The sequence below is a fragment of the Rhinatrema bivittatum genome, chromosome 4 (genome assembly GCF_901001135.1).
Source record: "Rhinatrema bivittatum chromosome 4, aRhiBiv1.1, whole genome shotgun sequence".
NCBI lineage: Eukaryota > Metazoa > Chordata > Amphibia > Gymnophiona > Rhinatrematidae > Rhinatrema > Rhinatrema bivittatum.
The window spans coordinates 203,284,111-203,303,695 of record NC_042618.1 but is presented as its reverse complement, the minus strand read 5'-3'; the positions used below and the strand labels follow the sequence as shown (position 1 = coordinate 203,303,695).

The window sequence follows — 19,585 nt, the reverse complement described above, 5'->3', positions numbered from 1 at the left end:
CTTAATATTACAAATGATTAACCCCTTGGGAAATTATATTTTGGTAAACATTTATGGTTCTAATGACGACCACAAAATGTTTTTTCAGGGTCTTCAGGCCAAACTGGAAACAGTCAGTGGGAACTATCTCATTTTATAGGAGGGGATTTTAATATAATATTAAACTCCTTTATAGGTACCTCAGGGGGGGGAAGTGTTCTGTACCCCAAACTCAGCGTAGAGGGTTAAGACTTGATGCACAATCTAGGAATTATAGATATTTGGAGGTTTCTTCAAACCAGCGCACAGGATTATACTTTTTATTCACCATCACATGACTTCTACTTAAGCATAGACATGTTCCTTATAGATAAGTTGCTAGTCTCTAGGACTTCAGATGCATCTGTAGGAATTATTTCCTGGACAGATCAGATATTAGTGAAGATACTAGCTAACTGTTTGGGAAAGTTAATGCCAAGTTTGGTTCATAATGACCAGTCAGGTTTTATGCTCGGCCACATGGCTTCGGATAATGTAAGGAGAGTCCTCAATTTAATATGGTGGGCTCGGTCACAAAAAATGTCCTTTACCCTGATGTCGGTTGACGCCGAAAAGGCATTTGATAAAGTTCACTGGGCTTTCCTATTTCAGGTGCTAGAGAAATATCAGGTGGGGTCTAATTTTATTCGTTGGATTGAACAACTTTACACCAAGTCAGAAGCGTCTATTAAAGTGAATTGTGGTTATTCAGCTACTTTCGCAGTGAAGAGAGGCATGAAGCAAGGCTGCCCACTCTCTCCCTTACTATTTGCCCTAGCGTTAGAACCATTCTTTACCAGGATAAGAGCTAATCAGGACATAGCGGGAATAGAAGTTGGGAACATCTCATATAAAATTTCCATGTTTGCAGACGATATATTTTTGACCATAAGTGAGCCCCTGCACTCTCTACCACTATTAATATCAGTTAGTCGTATGGCAAGGTATCTGGGTTTAAAATTTATTTTTATAAATCAGAGCTTATGCTGCTATGGCTTTCTGACTCCGCCCAGAAGCAACTACAGGCTCAATTTCCATTTAAGTGGGCAAATAGTGCAATTCGATATCTAGGAGTGAACTTGAGTTACAGTGGTGCAGACTTATTTCACTTATATTTTAAAGCACTAGCAAATAAGTTGTTTATGGATCTTGAGATATAAATACATCTAATTTATCGTGGATGGAAAGGATAGCATCTATAAAAATGAAACATTCTCCCTAGAGAGATACCTTAAGCATTTCTGAAATTTGTTCAGAAAATTGTTTGGTTTTTTTTTTACTTCATTTGGAGGTGGAGGCCATCACTGGTTGCTCGGCAGGTTCTCTTTAATCTAAAAGCCCTGGGTGGATCAGGAGTCCCTGACATTAAAAATGTTACTTAACATCCCAGTTAAAAGCTGTGGTAGACTGGCATACAGTAGAACATGTAAAACAGTGGGTGGTCATAGAGCAAGCCCTTGCAAATAATGTCTTTCTTGCAGGTCAAGTTTGGTTACCCCAACATAGCAGAACACTTCGATCCTCTATTTCCCCATAGACTCTACACACTATACGAATTTGGGACAGATGGAGGGGGATACTGATGGGCAAGCGGATCCTGTTAATGGGCACACCAATATGTGACAACAAAGATTTTATACCTGGGCTCTCAGTTAAGCGATTTCATTGTTGGAACGAAATAGGGTTAAGAGTATTAGGTCAATTATGGGAGGGTGGCCAAATGATGAGCTTTAGCAAGCTCTGTGAAGTATTTGCTATACCGAAAGAGGATCATTATGTTTATATTCAGCTAGCCCATTCTGTGACATCCCCTCAAGCTACACCTTCAAGCAGAAAAATCACTGTTTGAAGGATTATGCTTTTCATCTTTCAGGTGTCAAAAATTGATATCTAAATTATATTTATATCTACTGGGGGAGCTGAAATCTACTCATATCCAGGCTTGCGAGGAATTTTTGGGGGAGGCTTTAGAGGTGGCTGAATGGGATCTTTGCTTTAACTCTAAATGTAGTTCAATCTCCGCTGCGCTCATGGAGAATGGCTACAAGTTATTATACTGATGGTATCTTAAGCCATCCAAGCTGCATAAGATTCCCCCTATCATCTCTAATCAATGTTGGAGGAAATGTGGATATGAAGGTACCATGCTTCACATATGGTGGAGCTGTACAATTATCTCCAGAGTTTGGAATACAGTCTTTCAATGACTATCTGAAATCCTAGGTTGTCATATTGCCAAGGATATTAAGTGGTGAACCGGTAGATGTAGTGTATTTGGATTTTCAGAAGGCGTTTGACAAAGTCCCTCATGAGAGGCTTCTAAGGAAACTAAAAAGTCATGGGATAGGAGGCGATGTCCTTTCGCAGATTACAAACTGGTTAAAAGACAGGAAACAGCGAGTAGGATTAAATGGTCAATTTTCTCAGTGGAAAAGGGTAAACAGTGGAGTGCCTCAGGGATCTGTACTTGGACCGGTGGTTTTCAATATATATATAAATGATCTGGAAAGGAATACGATGAGTGAGGTTATCAAATTTGTGGATGATACAAAATTATTCAGAGTAGTTAAATCACAAGCGGATTGTGATACATAACGTTATCTCTCTAGCGTGACCCGATGATACATTTACCCAGTCTATATTGGGGTAATTGAAGTCTCCCATTATTACCGCACTACCAATTTGATTAGCTTCCCTAATTTCTCTTAGCATTTCACTGTCCATCTCACCATCTTGACCAGGTGGGACGGTAGTATACCCCTATCACTGTAGTCTTCCCCAACACACAAGGGATTTCTACCCATAAAGATTCAATTTTGTATTTAGTCTCATGCAGGATGTTTATCCTGTTGGACTCTATGCCATCCCGGACATAAAGCGCCACACCTCCTCCCGAGTGCTCCTCTCTGTCATTGCGATATAATTTGTACCCCGGTATAGCACTGTCCCATTGGTTATCCTCTTTCCGCCATGTCTCTGAGAGGCCAATTAAGTCTGTCATCATTTACTGCTATACATTCTAATTCTCCCATCTTACTTCTTAGACTTCTGGCATTAGCATACAAACATTTCAAAGTTTGTTACAATCCCCACCCATTTGCTTTCAAGAAAGGCCATGGCACTGAATCTGTACTTAAGCAATGGGATTCATCTAAATGCAGATCAAGTTGGTAACTCCATCCTACTCTTACTGGATCTTTGTTACCTTCCTCACGGTTGATCATAGCCTCTTTATTCAGCACCTAGGGTATATTGTTTAAGGTACTGCCCTTAGATGGTACAAATCTTTTCTATCTAACAGAACCCAATTGGTCATGTGGGCCAATGAACAATCCACACACACAATCCTCATTTGTGGAGTACCTTAACGTTCTATTTTTTTTCCCAATTCTCTTCAACATCTATATATGTGCTATATGCAACCTGATACTGTCCTTCAACATTGAAGATCACGGTTTGCAGTGACATACATCTTTGCATTCAAGTCTGATCTGAGCAATTCTTTCTCATCACCAACTTCAACATGACTGACAATAGTCCAATGGCTCAGCAATCATAAATTCAAACTTAACCCTGCCAAATCTGAACTTCTCTGCCACCAAAGGCATCCCCTATAGTCCATACCCTTCCTATCAGACACCCCCTTCCAGCCCAAAGACTCTGTACAAAGCCTAGGGGTCCAACTTTATCCTAATCTCACTTTGGAAACCCACATCTCTAAAGTAGTAAGCACCTCTTTTATGTACTTAGATCAGATTCAGCAACTATGCTACTACTTTAGTCATCAAAATCTTGCATCAGTTATCCATGCACTATAATCATCAATTGTTTAGATTACTGTAACTCTTCTGAATGGTATCTCCCAGACCTGCTTGAAATTACTTCAACTTGTTCAAAACAAGTGGGAAAAGCGCTGTGATGCGCCTTGATGACTTCACAAATATTCACTCTTATAAGGGCCCTCCAAACACCCCTAACTCACCTCAGCAATGGGTCTTCTACATTAATGTTTAGTGTGTATTGCTGCTTCCTGTATTCCTGTGCCTTGCTTCATCTCTGCAGCCCAGCCCAGCCTTGCCTTGTCTCTCCAGCCTATCCTGCTTTATCTTATTCAGTTCCTCTTGCCTTTTTGCCTACCCTACTATGCCAGACTTGCTGCTTGTCTCCCAGCCTTCCCTCTGATTGACTTCTGCCTCTGACGCTTGCCTCCTGCCTTTGACTGTAGCCTGGCCCTGGATCATCACCTACACCACTCTTTGAGACTCTTGCCTAAGACCTGCCGACCCCCAGAACCCAAGGGCTCAACCCAAGGGGAAAGGAGCTGGTGTAGGTGAAGCCCTGGTTCTGTCTCTGTGCTGCGTAGCTCAGCCAGCTGACAGTGAGGGCCTGCAGGGCTCTACCTGTAGACTGAGCCAACATCACCACAGCAGCAAGGACCTGACCTTACTCCAGGCACAATGTGTTCAAGACAGGCAGGGAGAGTCTCGCTTCGCATGGATGCCCTGACGCCTGCATCAACCCCTCTTCCAGTTTCTCCACCTCTTTCTAGGCCTGGTTCTTCAGTCTATGTCGCCACCACGCTTTGGGGATTCCAAAGAATGCCACTGCTTCATTAGCCAATGCTGCATGTGTTTTGAGCTTCAGTCCACTCTCTTCCCCATAGATTGTTCCATCTTGTCACTGCTGGGCGACACTACCCTGGCTTGGGCATCCCTTCCATGGGGAACATGACAACTCTCTGTTCCAGAGCTTCCCAGATTGCCTTCAGCAATTTTTTGGCTCATTTTGAATTACTAGGTTTGGCATATTTCTTGATATCTGAGCTTCTAAAGGTTTGTCAGGATTCGCAAACTATTAGAATATGCCATACAGTTTCGCACCCTAACTTCGTAACTGTAGTGGGGGGAGAACAGTCTCTCTGCCATATTTTGGCAAGGTCTTTCGGATAGGATTAAAGATGACTTGGCTGGCCAAGATGTTCCCACATCACTGGATGCCTTGATCTTGCTGGCTGGTCACATTGATTGATTGTCTGTTCCAAGAATCAGCTTTGGAGAATAAAGCTGTTGGCTCCTTGTTTCCAGTTCCTCCCAGTCTAGGTACATTCCCCAGAAGTCAAGGTTCCAGAAGAACCCATGCAGTTGAGCCATGCCAAACTCTTCCCCGAGGAGAAATTCCGGAGAAGACAATTGGGCTTATATCTATACTTTGCTGGTCTTGGACACCTGATGTCACAGTGCCCTGAGAAACTGGGAAACACCCATGTCTATGGTTGATCGGGTAGGCAACCCTAGGCCAGATATTCTCTTCCCCACAACTACTGGTTCCCATATCTTTCCACAGAACATTGTCAGTTTACTACGGAAGCCTTCTTGTATTCTGGAGTAGGCAGGATCTTCATCAACCAAGCCCTGGTTCGTCAGCATCAGATTTCTACCATTAACCTGGAACATCTGGTAAACATCTCCTCTGTATATGGGGACACTCTCCCAAGTTGCCTCACGGATATGACAGTGTCACTCACTCTTCAGACTGATCTTCTCCACTAGGAGACCCCCTCTTATATGTGATTCTCTGAGCCATGAATTAGGTTATCCTGGGCCTGCACTGGCTTCAGCAGCACCAGCCCATTGAGTGGAACTGTTTTGGAATTGGCACACTGGGGTCCAGCTTGCTTCACCATTTGGCTCGCCACTGTCAGTCTTGACTCTGGCTACTACCATACTTGGGCTACCCACCACACTGTGCTGCCTTCTCTGATGTGTTCACTAAACAGCAGGTTGAAACTTTGCCCTGCATTGCTCCTACGATTGTGGTATATACCTCCTGCTGAAGAAAGTACCCCTGCAGGGACGGGCTTACCCTTTCTTCATCCCCAAAACAGAGGCCATGAGTCATTATATCAAGGAGAACTTGTCAAGGGGCTTTATTTGTCCATCTTCCCCTGTTGGAGCAGGCTGCTGCTTCATGGGCAAGAAAGACAGCACCCTCAGGCCCTATATTGAGTACAAGGACTTCAATATCATCACAAAAAAAGAACAGATATCCCCTACTGCTCATCTCTGAGCTTTTTGACTGCCTACATGAGGCTAATATCTTCACAAAAATAGATCTACAGTGAGTATACAATCTTATTTGCATTTGGGAAGGAGGTAAGTGGAAAACTGCATTCAGTACCTGAGACGGTCATTATGAGTACGTAGTTATGCCATTCGGACTCTGCAACGCCCCAGTGGTATTTCAAAACATGGTGAATGGAATTGAGATCTCCTGTATTCCCTTGTAGTAGTAGAACTTGATGACATACTCATCTACTCCACAATCTGACTCAGCACCGGGAGCATGTTAAACAAGTGCTAAAACAGCTAGGAGACCATCTTATTTAAAATTATTTCTGTTCTGCCTATATAATAATGTTAAATCTAAGCAGTTTACAATAAATAGAAAGTACAATAAGAGAGCAAGAAGTTAGACTGAATCGTACACAGCATTAACTTTTTATTTCCTAGCGTGTAGCCAGATGGACTCAGGACCAATGGGTATTGTGCTCTCCTGATAGCAGATGGGAGACTGAGTCAGATTTCAAAGCTGACATCAGCCTACATATACCCGTGCAGTGAGGTTCCAATAATTAGAAAAGTAGTCCAAATGCCTGTAACTAAAAACTCACCTGAGCTAAAAAATTCTAACTTATCCCTATCAATTAAAAAGCAGAATAAAAATACAATCAAAAAACAAACTTTGAAATGTTTGTATGCTAATGCCAGAAGTCTAAGAAGTAAGATGGGAGAATTAGAATGTATAGCAGTAAATGATGACATAGACTTAATTGGCATCTCAGAGACATGGTGGAAAGAGGATAACCAATGGGACAGTGCTATACCGGGGTACAAATTATATCGCAATGACAGAGAGGAGCAGTCGGGAGGAGGTGTGGCGCTTTATGTCCGGGATGGCATAGAGTCCAACAGGATAAACATCCTGCATGAGACTAAATACAAAATTGAATCTTTATGGGTAGAAATCCCTTGTGTATCAGGGAAGACTACAGTGATAGGGGTATACTACCGTCCACCTGGTCAAGATGGTGAGATGGACAGTGAAATGCTAAGAGAAATTAGGGAAGCCAACCAAATTGGTAGTGCAGTAATAATGGGAGACTTCAATTACCCCAATATAGACTGGGTAAATGTATCATCGGGTCACGCTAGAGAGATAACGTTCCTGGATGGAATAAATGATAGCTTTATGGAGCAAATGGTTCAGGAACCGACGAGAGAGGGAGCAATTTTAGATCTAATTCTCAGTGGAGCACAGGACTTGGTGAGAGAGGTAACGGTGGTGGGGCCGCTTGGCAATAGTGATCATAATATGATCAGATTTGATTTAATGACTGGAAAAGGAACAGTGTGCAAATCCAAAGCTCTCGTGCTAAACTTTCAAAAGGGAAACTTTGATAAAATGAGAAAAATTGTTAGAAAAAAACTGAAAGGAGCAGCTACAAAAGTAAAAAATGTCCAAGAGGCGTGGTCATTGTTAAAAAATACCATTCTAGAAGCACAGTCCAGATGTATTCCACACATTAAGAAAGGTGGAAAGAAGGCAAAACGATTACCGGCATGGTTAAAAGGGGAGGTGAAAGAAGCTATTTTAGCCAAAAGATCTTCATTCAAAAATTGGAAGAAGGATCCAACAGAAGAAAATAGGATAAAGCATAAACATTGGCAAGTTAAATGTAAGACATTGATAAGACAGGCTAAGAGAGAATTTGAAAAAAAGTTGGCTGTAGAGGCAAAAACTCACAGTAAAAACTTTTTTAAATATATCCGAAGCAGAAAGCCTGTGAGGGAGTCAGTTGGACCTTTAGATGATCGAGGGGTTAAAGGGGCACTTAGAGAAGATAAGGCCATCGCGGAAAGATTAAATGATTTCTTTGCTTCGGTGTTTACTGAAGAGGATGTTGGGGAGGTACCCGTAATGGAGAAGGTTTTCATGGGTAATGATTCAGATGGACTGAATCAAATCACGGTGAACCTAGAAGATGTGGTAGGCCTGATTGACAAACTGAAGAGTAGTAAATCACCTGGACCGGATGGTATACACCCCAGAGTTCTGAAGGAACTAAAAAATGAAATTTCAGACCTATTAGTAAAAATTTGTAACTTATCATTAAAATCATCCATTGTACCTGAAGACTGGAGGATAGCAAATGTAACCCCAATATTTAAAAAGGGCTCCAGGGGCGATCCGGGAAACTACAGACCGGTTAGCCTGACTTCAGTGCCAGGAAAAATAGTGGAAAGTGTTCTAAACATCAAAATCACAGAACATATAGAAAGACATGGTTTAATGGAACAAAGTCAGCATGGCTTTACCCAGGGCAAGTCTTGCCTCACAAATCTGCTTCACTTTTTTGAAGGAGTTAATAAACATGTGGATAAAGGTGAACCGGTAGATATAGTATACTTGGATTTTCAGAAGGCGTTTGACAAAGTTCCTCATGAGAGGCTTCTAGGAAAAGTAAAAAGTCATGGGATAGGTGGCGATGTCCTTTCGTGGATTGCAAACTGGCTAAAAGACAGGAAACAGAGAGTAGGATTAAATGGGCAATTTTCTCAGTGGAAGGGAGTGGACAGTGGAGTGCCTCAGGGATCTGTATTGGGACCCTTACTGTTCAATATATTTATAAATGATCTGGAAAGAAATACGACGAGTGAGATAATCAAATTTGCAGATGACACAAAATTGTGCAGAGTAGTTAAATCACAAGCAGATTGTGATAAATTGCAGGAAGACCTTGTGAGACTGGAAAATTGGGCATCCAAATGGCAGATGAAATTTAATGTGGAAAAGTGCAAGGTGATGCATATAGGGAAAAATAACCCATGCTATAATTACACGATGTTGGGTTCCATATTAGGTGCTACAACCCAAGAAAGAGATCTAGGTGTCATAGTGGATAACACATTGAAATCGTCGGTTCAGTGTGCTGCGGCAGTCAAAAAAGCAAACAGAATGTTGGGAATTATTAGAAAAGGAATGATGAATAAAACGGAAAATGTCATAATGCCTCTGTATCGCTCCATGGTGAGACCGCACCTTGAATACTGTGTACAATTCTGGTCGCCGCATCTCAAAAAAGATATAATTGCGATGGAGAAGGTACAGAGAAGGGCTACCAAAATGATAAGGGGAATGGAACAACTCCCCTATGAGGAAAGACTAAAGAGATTAGGACTTTTCAGCTTGGAGAAGAGACGACTGAGGGGGGATATGATAGAGGTGTTTAAAATCATGAGAGGTCTAGAACGGGTAGATGTGAATCGGTTATTTACTCTTTCAGATAGTAGAAGGACTAGGGGACACTCCATGAAGTTAGCATGGGGCACATTTAAAACTAATCGGAGAAAGTTCTTTTTTACTCAACGCACAATTAAACTCTGGAATTTGTTGCCAGAGAATGTGGTTCGTGCAGGTAGTATAGCTGTGTTTAAAAAAGGATTGGATAAGTTCTTGGAGGAGAAGTCCATTACCTGCTATTAGGTTCACTTAGAGAATAGCCACTGCCATTAGCAATGGTTACATGGAATAGACTTAGTTTTTGGGTACTTGCCAGGTTCTTATGGCCTGGATTGGCCACTGTTGGAAACAGGATGCTGGGCTTGATGGACCCTTGGTCTGACCCAGTATGGCATTTTCTTAAGTATTTCTCAGTCTCCCATAGCAGATGTGGACACTATCCAAAAGAGAACAGTGTAACATTTACAAGAAAGAAGAAAATTTACCTTTAAGAAGAGAGCTCCGCTTCTCCTGCGGTGAAACCCAACGGTCCCTCCCCCAGTCGAGACTTTCCTGAGGTCAATTTGATATCCCTCAGAGGTGAGCCTTAGTCCGCCGGCCGGTTCCCTGCGTGGACGTTGCCCCCAGGGTGGCTGAAAGGCAGCGGGTGCAGATTAGAGCGCAGCAGTGAAGATAGTCCCTCTCCCTCCGCAGCTGGAGACTGACTGGCACGTGACCTGTAAGTGCCGAGACCAGGTGAAACCTTCTCTTCTAAGCCTCCGGTCTCCAAGGCTTGAACAGCCGTATCAACTTTCCTCCAACTAGATTTAAATTGGGTTGAGCAGCCTTCCTCTGGCTAGGCCCCGATCTGGTCGAGGGTCCACACATGTGGAGACCCTCGGTGGGGGATCACCATCTTGTTGCCGGGGTCGTCTGCGCCATCTTTCCCCCTCGCCGTCTGTACACGTGGAGCAGGCCAGAGGCCCGAGGCGCCTAACGTGAGTGCGTCCGTAGGGATACACGCTTAATTGCACGCACATCTGGATTGTGCACACACAACTACGTGCATAACTGTGCCATGCGCACAAAATCAGTCACCTGCATGCATAACTTGTGCGTACGTACTGTGCTTAACTTCTGGGCTCCCGACGCGCACAACTAAGAGCATCCACTTGCACAACTCTTGCACGGGCGAGTTTTTAAGCCCTACATGCGCACAAACAATGGCACAACCATCCAAGAAGGCCAAGGGACCCTTCCACTGCACAGCCTGAATTAGATTCCCTACTGTGCCAGCAGTGCGAACAGAACCAGGGAGAGCCCAATCAAGACCTCTCACAGCCAGGAGTGGGATCCGGAATCAGTGATGATGGCACCCCGGACCTAACTATGTCCAACTCGGCGCCCCCACAGGAAAGTTCCTTCGGACCTACCACTACAATCTCTCCTGGCATCAACATGGACCCAGGAACCTTCTCCTGGGTGGAATTTTTCAAAGGGCTGCAAACCTTTGTCCAGGCGCAACCAGCCCTGGCTGTCCACTTGCCTCAAACTCTGCCGGAAGCACAAGCCCTTCCCAGCACCTCCCGAGGCTCTCGAGACATGCCTCTCCATTCCAAGATCATCCAGGATGGGGAGTCAGACACCTCAGAGGAGGAAACAGACTCCCTGGAAAAAAGGGAAATCCCCCAGGGATGGAGCCATACCGGGCCATGCTCCAATTCTTCCACAAAGACAAATTACTAGCCCTCCTGTTCCAAACTATGAAGACACTGGGTCTCCCAGGCACGGGGATCCTACATTGGAACTTAAAACGAATCCCATGTTGGTGTACCTCCATAAAGCCTCATGCTATTTTCCTATATTGGAGCCCATCAAGGAATTGATTGACCTGGAATGGAATGCTCCAGAGGCCAGTTTTAAAGGGGGACGGGCACTAGAAGCCCTAAACCCGCTGGAACCCACAGCCAAGGAACTTCTACGCTTCCCTAAAGTGGACGCTATGATCTGTGGTGTCTCAAAACGCACCACAATCCCTGTGGAGGGAGAAGCGGCACTGAAGGACGCCCAAGACAGAAGGCTGGAAGCCATCCTTAAGTAGTCCTTTGTCTCAACAATGACGCTACAAATTGCCTCCTGCTGCGCCTTGGTGGCACATTCCTGTTTGATCCTCTACAGAGACGCCACCACGCCTAGAGAAGTGATGGAACCTGCGGTCTCCTTCCTCACCGATGCTCCGCTGATCTCGTGTGCACATCATCCAAGGGTGTCGCTGCCACAGTGGCGGCCAGAAGACAATTATGGCTCCGAAACTGGTTGGCTGACACGACTTCCAAGGCGAATCTCACAAAAATGCCTTTTAAAGGATCTCTCCTGTTCGGAAGCGAACTGGAGAAGTTAGCCAACAAATGGGGCAAATCCCCAGTACCCAGATTACCTGAAGACAGGAACAAAAGAACATATCAGCACTCCCCCCCCCCCCCCCCCCCCCCCCCCCCCCCCCCCGAAGAATCAAGGGTAGAGGATTGCAGCGTTTTTAAACCTTACAGGAACACTGTTATGGTTATTGGTGCTTGGGTGGATCCTTGGACACTGTGGCAGCTGACCACGCCCATGGGGGGCAGTCCCGTGAGGGATCACAGTGTCAGGCTAAGCTCCGGACAGACAAACACAGATTTGAATCTTTTATTAAACAGTTTATGGAACCATCAGAGGTGGCAGTAGTGAGTAGTGGTTGTAGAGCCCGGCTGGGCGTGTCTCTCACAGAACGCTGGAACGGTTCCTCTGTAAGCTGTGCTGTAGTGGAAAGAGACTGAGAGTTATGAGCACACAATAGAATTAGCATTCAGAGTCCCAAGTAGAATAGGAGAGCTCCAAGACAGGGAGAGCAGGCCCTCGAGGAGCAAGTGCCTGATCCCTTAGAGCAGAGAGACTCGGTAGCGTTGTACTCACTAGCAGTAGCCAAGGTTCCACTAGACGAGAGGTCTGGCACCAGAGCAGAGGGCAGGCCCTTGAGCGAGTACCTGATTCCGGCAAAGCAGTACTGTAGAAAGAGATGTTTCTTGTACTCACAGATGATGATTGTAGTTAGTTCTTCCAAGTAGAAGTTGCAGGCAGTGACACAGGGAACATGGGCCCTCGAGGAGCGAGTACAGGTTTCTTGATAGCACCTGAAAGAAGCATAGAGGCCCCCGAGGAGCAGGTACCCTGTTAGTGACCCCGAAGGGTCAGAGTTCCAGTAGAGAGCTGGAGTGGCAGAGTAGCATAGGAACGGAGAGCGAATCCCATCTGTATGAATTCCGGTTGCTAACTCAACGAGCTAGCAAATGAAGTAGGCAGATATACCCTGGAGTCGTGACATCAGAACAAGGGGGATGCCCCTGAGGTTTGCGCCAACCTGGAAATAAAGAGGGCGACGTGCGCGCATGCGCCCTAGAGGTACCTTGAAGGAGCATGGTGGGAGGCAGCACCAAAGCCGGTCTGGGGACACCGGAGAGGTCAGCAAACAGACGCCGCCGCGGCCATCAGTCCAAGGTGAACGGGAGGAGCCGCAAGTAGAGAGAGGTAGGCGGGGCGAAGCCGTCGAAGACCGGACACAACAGACACACAGTCCCAAGCACCTCGTACTTCAGGAAGGTTTCAGTCCTTTCGGAACAAGCACTTTAAGAGAGGAGCAAGCTCAGGGGCAGGCTCCGGCCATGCCCCACAATGAGAAGACACAGACCCATCCACAGGAAGAAGACATAGAGGGCAGACTTACCCTCTTCTACCAAAGATGGGTCGAAGTAACATCGGACAAGTGGGTCCTAACTATCATTAGAGAGGGGTACGCCCTGGAATTCCAAAGCATCCCCCCAGACAAATTTGAGATCACCGTGCCACTCCCACTCCAAGAGACTAGCAGTGGAAACCATGCTAGCAAGACTACTCAGCCTGAAGGCAATAACTCCGGTGCCTACTGATCACTATTCCATCTATTTTATCGTTCCCAAGAAAGAAGGAACATTCCGACCCATCCTGGATCTCAAAGCCGTCAACTGTTACCTGAAGGTACCACACTTCCACATGGAAACCTTACTCTCTGTTATAATGACAGTGCAACTGGGAGAATTCTTAACCTCCCTGGACCTATCCGAAGCCTACCTTCACATCCCGGTCCATCAGGACCACCAATGCTTCCTGCGCTTTGCGATACGGGGCAATCATAACCAATTTCGAGCGCTACCCTTCGGACTAGCCACCGCTCCCAGAACCTTCACCAAAATTATGGTGGTGGTAGTAGCAACTGCACTGAGGAAAGGAGTTCTGGTAATCCTTACTTGGACGATTGGCTGATCAGAGCAAAGTATCCGGAGGAGAGTTGCCATGCGACCACCAGAGTCAAGAACTTGCTACAAGAGCTCGGGTGGGTCGTGAGCACAGCCAAGAGCTGCTTACAGCCTTCCTAGTCACTAGAATACCTGGGAGTCCGGTTCGATACCAAGCTGGACAAGGTCTACCTTCCCCCTCCAAGGAGAAAGGAAACTGATGGGTCAATTGCAAAACCTGTTGAACTCGGTTTGCCCCAAGGTATGGGACTACCTTCAAATCCTCTGCCTCATGACCTCAACTCTGGAAGTTGTTCTGTGGGCAAGGGCCCATATGCGACCACTACAACGCTCCCTTTTGTCATGATGGAATCCAGTGTCCCAGAACTACTCAGTTTGCCTCCAGCTACCAACAGAGGTTCGGCTTCAGTGGTGGCTACAAGAAGAACACCTAAGCAGAGGCGTAAACCTATTCACACCGAAGTGGATCTTGCTCACCATGGATGCGAGTGTGCGAGGGTGTGGAGCCTACTGTCAGGAACTAACAGCCTAGGGACAATGGAACAAAGAAGAGGCGGAATGGAATATTAACCACTCGAGCTTCCAAGCGGTTTGACTGGCCTGCCTGCGATTCAGCCACAGACTCTGAGGCGAGTCTGTCAGTCATGTCGGACAATGCCACAACCGTGGCCTACATCATCCCCCAGGGAGGAACCAGGAGCCAGCAAGTGTCTCTGGAAATAGACCCTCTCATGGAGTGGGCAGAAACAAACCTGCAAGGGATTTTGGCCTTCCACATCGCAGGAAAAGGCAACATCTCAGCAGATTATCTCAGCAGAGAGAGCCTAGACCCGGGGGAATGGTTGCTGGCGGACACAGCATTCCAGATGATAGTGAATCAATGGGGTCCCCCAGCCATGGACCTCCTAGCAACTCGTCATAATGCCCAAGTCCCCAGATTCTTCAGCCGCAGAAGAGAACCACAGTCTCAAGGAATCGACACGCTCTCATCCAGAACTGGCCAGAGGAAGACCTCCTGTATGCCTTCCCACCCTGGCCCCTACTGGGCAGGGTCATTCACAAGATAGAGCACCACAGGGGACTAGTCCTACTAGTCGCCCCAGATTGGCCAAGAAGGTCATGGTACGCGGACATGCGAAGACTATTGGCGGGGAATCCTCTGCGTCTACCGCCATACAGGGACCTTCTTCAGCAGGGACCGATCTCCCACGAAGACCCGGCTCGATTCTCTCTTATGGTATGGCCCTTGAGAGGGCTAATCTAAAGAAGCATGGATACTCAAAAGTCGTGATTGACACCCTGTTCCGAGCACATAAGTTCTCCACATCTGTCTTACATATGGATCTGGAGAGTATTTGAAGCCTGGTGTGAAGACCACGCCCTCCTTCCGAGGACAGCCAAGATTCCCACGATCCTAGAATTCCTATAGGACGGCATGCAGAAGGGGTTGTCTCTCAACTCCCTCAAGGTTCAAGTCGCTGCACTGGCCTGTTTCAGGTCTGAAGCGGACAGCATCAGACTATCAACTCATCCTGATGTGTCTCGCTTCCTGAAAGGAATTAAACAACTCCGGCCACCTCTAAAGTGGCCGGTGCCTCTATGGAACCTTAACCTAGTACTAGACTTCCTAGCAGGAGAGTCCTTCAGACCAATAAGCGACCTGTCTCTACACCTCTTGACCTTAAAGACTGCATTCTTGATCACAATATGCTCAGCTCAGCGCATCTCCAAACTTCAAGCATTATCCTCTCTAGAACCGTTCCTCAGGTTCACCTCAGGCACCATACAGCTGCGTACTTTCGGAAGGTAAGACACCTTCCGAAAGTGGTTTCCCAGTTCCATATGAACCAGACCATATCCTTACCATCACCAGATGAACACAGATTCAGAAGACTCATGCCTCCTTTGCCACCTGAATGTTGGCAGAATACTAGTCTGATACCTCAGGAGATCGGAATCCTTGCGCAAAACTGATCACCTGTTCATTCTTCACAGCGGGAAGAAACAAGGGGAAGCGGCATCACTGGTGACCATAGCCCGCTGGATCAAAGAAGTCATTAATGCTGCCTACATAGAGGCAGGAAAACCACTACCTCTACAGGTCAAGGCTCATGGTACAAGGGCCCAGGCAGTCTCCTGGGCTGAAACCAGGCTGCTTTCACAAGCTGAGATCTGTCTGGAGGCGACATGGTCCTCCCTACATACCTTCTCCAGGATGTCCAGGCCAGGAAGGATACAGCCTTCGCAAGGGCAGCACTAAGTGGGCCACGGGCAGCCTCACACCCGGTTCGGAAGTAGCTTTTGTACATCCCATTGGTCCTGAGTCCATCTGGCTACATGCTAGGAAATGGAGAAATTACTTACCTGATAATTTTGTTTTCCTTAGTGTAGACAGATGGACTCGGCAACCCGCCCACAGCTGCTCCAGAAATAGAGAACATCTGATATCAATCTCGAGACTGTACAGGTAAGCCTCGGCCTACCTTTTAGTTAAGACACCCGCAGTTACCTAGGTGTCTGCATTTATTGTTTCAGCGCACCGGTGGTCTCCAGTAGCAAAATGTTTTTATATATATAATTAGTTGAACCTGTTCAAAGTTAATCAAGTATACTCAAGTATCAAGCAACATATATCCACACTGGCTTTTCGAGGAGAATACTAAAGAGCTAAGCATGCTGCACGGGTATATGTAGGCTGACGTCAGCTTTGAAATCTGACTCCGTCTCCCATCTGCTATCAGGAGAGCACAATACCCATTGGTCCTGAGCCCATCTGTCTACACTAAGGAAAACGAAATTATCAGGTAAGTAATTTCTTCATTATATTTTATTGTGCTAAGTTAAGAACGATCAGTACTTAAAATTGGAGTTAAATATAAAAAATGAATAGTTTCATGAACTTGTAGGTTTTTGAACTAAATACCGAAGAACATGAGTGCATTTTTGATGCCTTTTTGAACTCTTAAGTTTGATCATAATGTAGAGAATCAGGAAGGGAGTCCCATAGAACGGGACCTTCTACTGAAAAGGCGCATTTTCTTGTTAGATCTAGTCTTGACTGTAGAAACTTCTAAAATACATTTATCTTATGAACAAAATTGTCAAGCAGGTTGGTAAAGTCTGAGAGGAAAAAAGCCAAATAGATAAGGGATTGTAGATAAGATTATGAATAATTGCAAGGACTTTATACTTGAGAAAGGTCTCTTTGAGCAAGAGCAACTCCCTTTTGGGTATATCATTTCTTGAACAGCTTCTATATGGACTCTGTAAAGCAAAAGCCATCTTAGGCTGGCCTAGTCAGTCTTCCTTCAAGCACTACAGCACATTCTAGGATTCGCTAACTACTACCACCAATTTATTCTGGAATATTCAACTCTTGCAGCGCTTCTCACTGCCTTAACCAGAAAGAGAGCAGATACCCATTCCACTGAAGCCATTGACTCCTTCCAGGCTCTCAAACAAGCCTTCTCCCAGGTACCTGGTCTATGGCACCCAATCCTAATCATCCCTTTGTCCTCAGGGTAGATACCTTTACCCTTGGGGTAGGGGCTGTCCTCTGTTAACACAGAGTTTCAAGGGAGCCTCCTACCATGTTCCTTTTTCTCCAGAAAGTGTTCTCTAGCAGAGAGGATTTACACGATCTGGGATCGTGAGCTTTTCGCAATGAAACTGGTGCTAGAAGAATGACTGGACCTCTTAGAGAAGGCCAAACACTGAACCATGGTTTACATTGACCACACAAACCTGGAGTAGCTTCTACAGGTGCAACAGCTTAATCCTAGACAGGCCCGATGATCACTCTTCTTCAATCGGTTTGATTGTGAGCTCCGCTACTGACCAGCAGCTAAGAATCGGAGAGCAGATGCTCTCTCCCGCTCCTTTCAAATGGAAGATGTAATGGAGATGCCTCAACACATCTTCGACCCTGCAAATGTCATTGTTGCCACTGCTATACCAGTATCCCTGGGGAAGACAGTATTCAAGCATATTTGTGAAAAGGTGTTAAAATGGGCTCATGACTCATGCCTGGCAGGGCATCCTGGAATAGCCCATACCCTGGAGCTCCTTCAGCGTCACTTTTAGTGGCCACAAGTAAAAATGAATGTGAACAGCTACGTGAAATCTTGCACTGACAGTGCGAAGTATAAACCTGCATGTGCTTGACTTTGATGGTTGTTACAGCTATTGCCAGCCCCTGAGGAGCCCTTGACCTACTTGTCCACTAATTTTATCATGGACCACTTCCTATTTCACGGCTACATCATGATATGGGTCATGGTGGACATTCTCCAAGATGAGACATTTTGTCCTGTCCCAGGCTTGCTTTCTACCCCTGAGTTAGCTCATTGTGTCGTCCAACATGTCTTTCAACTGCATAGACTACCCTCTCACATCCTGTTAAACAGAGGCATCCTGTTAAACAGAGGTGTTCAGTTCACAACCTGATATTGGAAAAGTTTTTGTAAAAAATTTGTCATTACCCTGGATCTCTCCATAGCCTACTATCCCCAAGGAAACAGCCAAACAGAATTAATGAGGCCATCAAGACCTTCCTCCACCTATATGTTGACGAAAGGCAAGATGATTGGGCCATTCTCCTGCCCTGGGCTGAATTTTCACACAATCGTGTCAGTAGTACCACCAGTTCTTGCCCATTCCATGTCGCGTACGCATCCATGGGCTCCTTTGTTTTCTCTCTGCGACTTGTCTGGCAGCCTGCCTCACAGCCCAAGAGTTCCAGGACCTTTTGGCTGCAAACCAACCAGTTGATTTCCAAGCAGCAGTTGAGGCGAAAAAACACACTGCTAAGGAACATAGATCGGTTCAGCAGCTCCAGGCTGGAGACAGTATGCTCAACCACACAGAATCTGTGCCTCAGAGTTCCATCCCTGTGTTTGGTGCTCAAGTCTGTTTCCAGTCTTGCAATGAATGGGACCTGTGACTTATCAGCTCAAGCTTCCGATCACTTTAAGGATACACACTGTATTCCATACTTCCTTGCTGAAACCCCTGGTTCTGTTGGCCCTCTCAACAGCCCAGGACCTTGAGGAGGAGGCTTAAGGAGGGGGGGTACTATTGTGTTTTGGCAGCCTGTGGGATGTCCCTGCAGTCTGCCACACTCTATCTCGATGCCACAAACAGCCAAGCCTCCCTTCTGTGGCAAGACCCCGCTGGAACTCATGCATGCAGCAGGATGTCACTGGGACCGCTGCCTCTGCTGCACCTCCTTAGGTCCGCGCACTTGACAGTTTGTTTATTTAAAGGGCCCGTGGCGGGAAAAGGGCTGCAGTGCCATTTGATGACCTTGCCAGTGTTTGTTTGCCCTTTAAGGGCCCTTCAGATGCCCTTATCTTGCCTTAGCAACGGGTATTCTACATTGCTGTGTAGTATGTGTTGCTTCCTGTGTTCCTGTTTTTGCCCAGCCCCATCTCTGCCCAGCCTCTTCTTAACCAGTTTCTTTTGCCTTGCTACCTACCCTACTGTGCCAGTATTGCTTCTAGTCTCTCAGGCTTCCTTTGGACTGATTTCTGCTTCTGTCCCTTGCCTTGACATTGATCATTTTTGTTTGCTGCCTAGCCCTGGATTGTCGCCTCTGCCACTTTCTCATAGACTTTCCCCTAAGATCTGCTGGCCCCCAGAACCCAAGGGGAAAGGGGTTGGTATTAGAGATGTGAATCGGAACTGAAATCGGATCCGATTCTGGTTCCGATTCACATCTCTAGTTGGTATAGGTGAAGCCCTAGTTCCGTCTCTGTCCCAGCTGTCGGTGAGGGCCTGTGGGGCTCCACCCGGTACACTTGAGCCAATTTCACCACAGCAGCAAGGGTCCACACACTTTACAACCATCATACAAATTTCTTCAAGACTGTTTTATGTTTTATGTTAGTGGTGCTTTAACAGCACTAATGCTCTCCCCCCCCCCCCCCCCCCCCCCCAAATTCCCTGTGTAACTGCTTTTG

At 46.1% G+C, this 19,585-nt stretch overlaps 1 protein-coding gene across 14 annotated transcripts in view; it reads left to right on the top strand.

Moving 5' to 3' along the window:
* The window catches only part of DCAF1 (DDB1 and CUL4 associated factor 1), a 466,661-nt gene that overhangs the window by 75,890 nt on the left and 371,186 nt on the right, over positions 1-19,585 (top strand). The gene's annotated exons all lie outside the window — the stretch shown is intronic.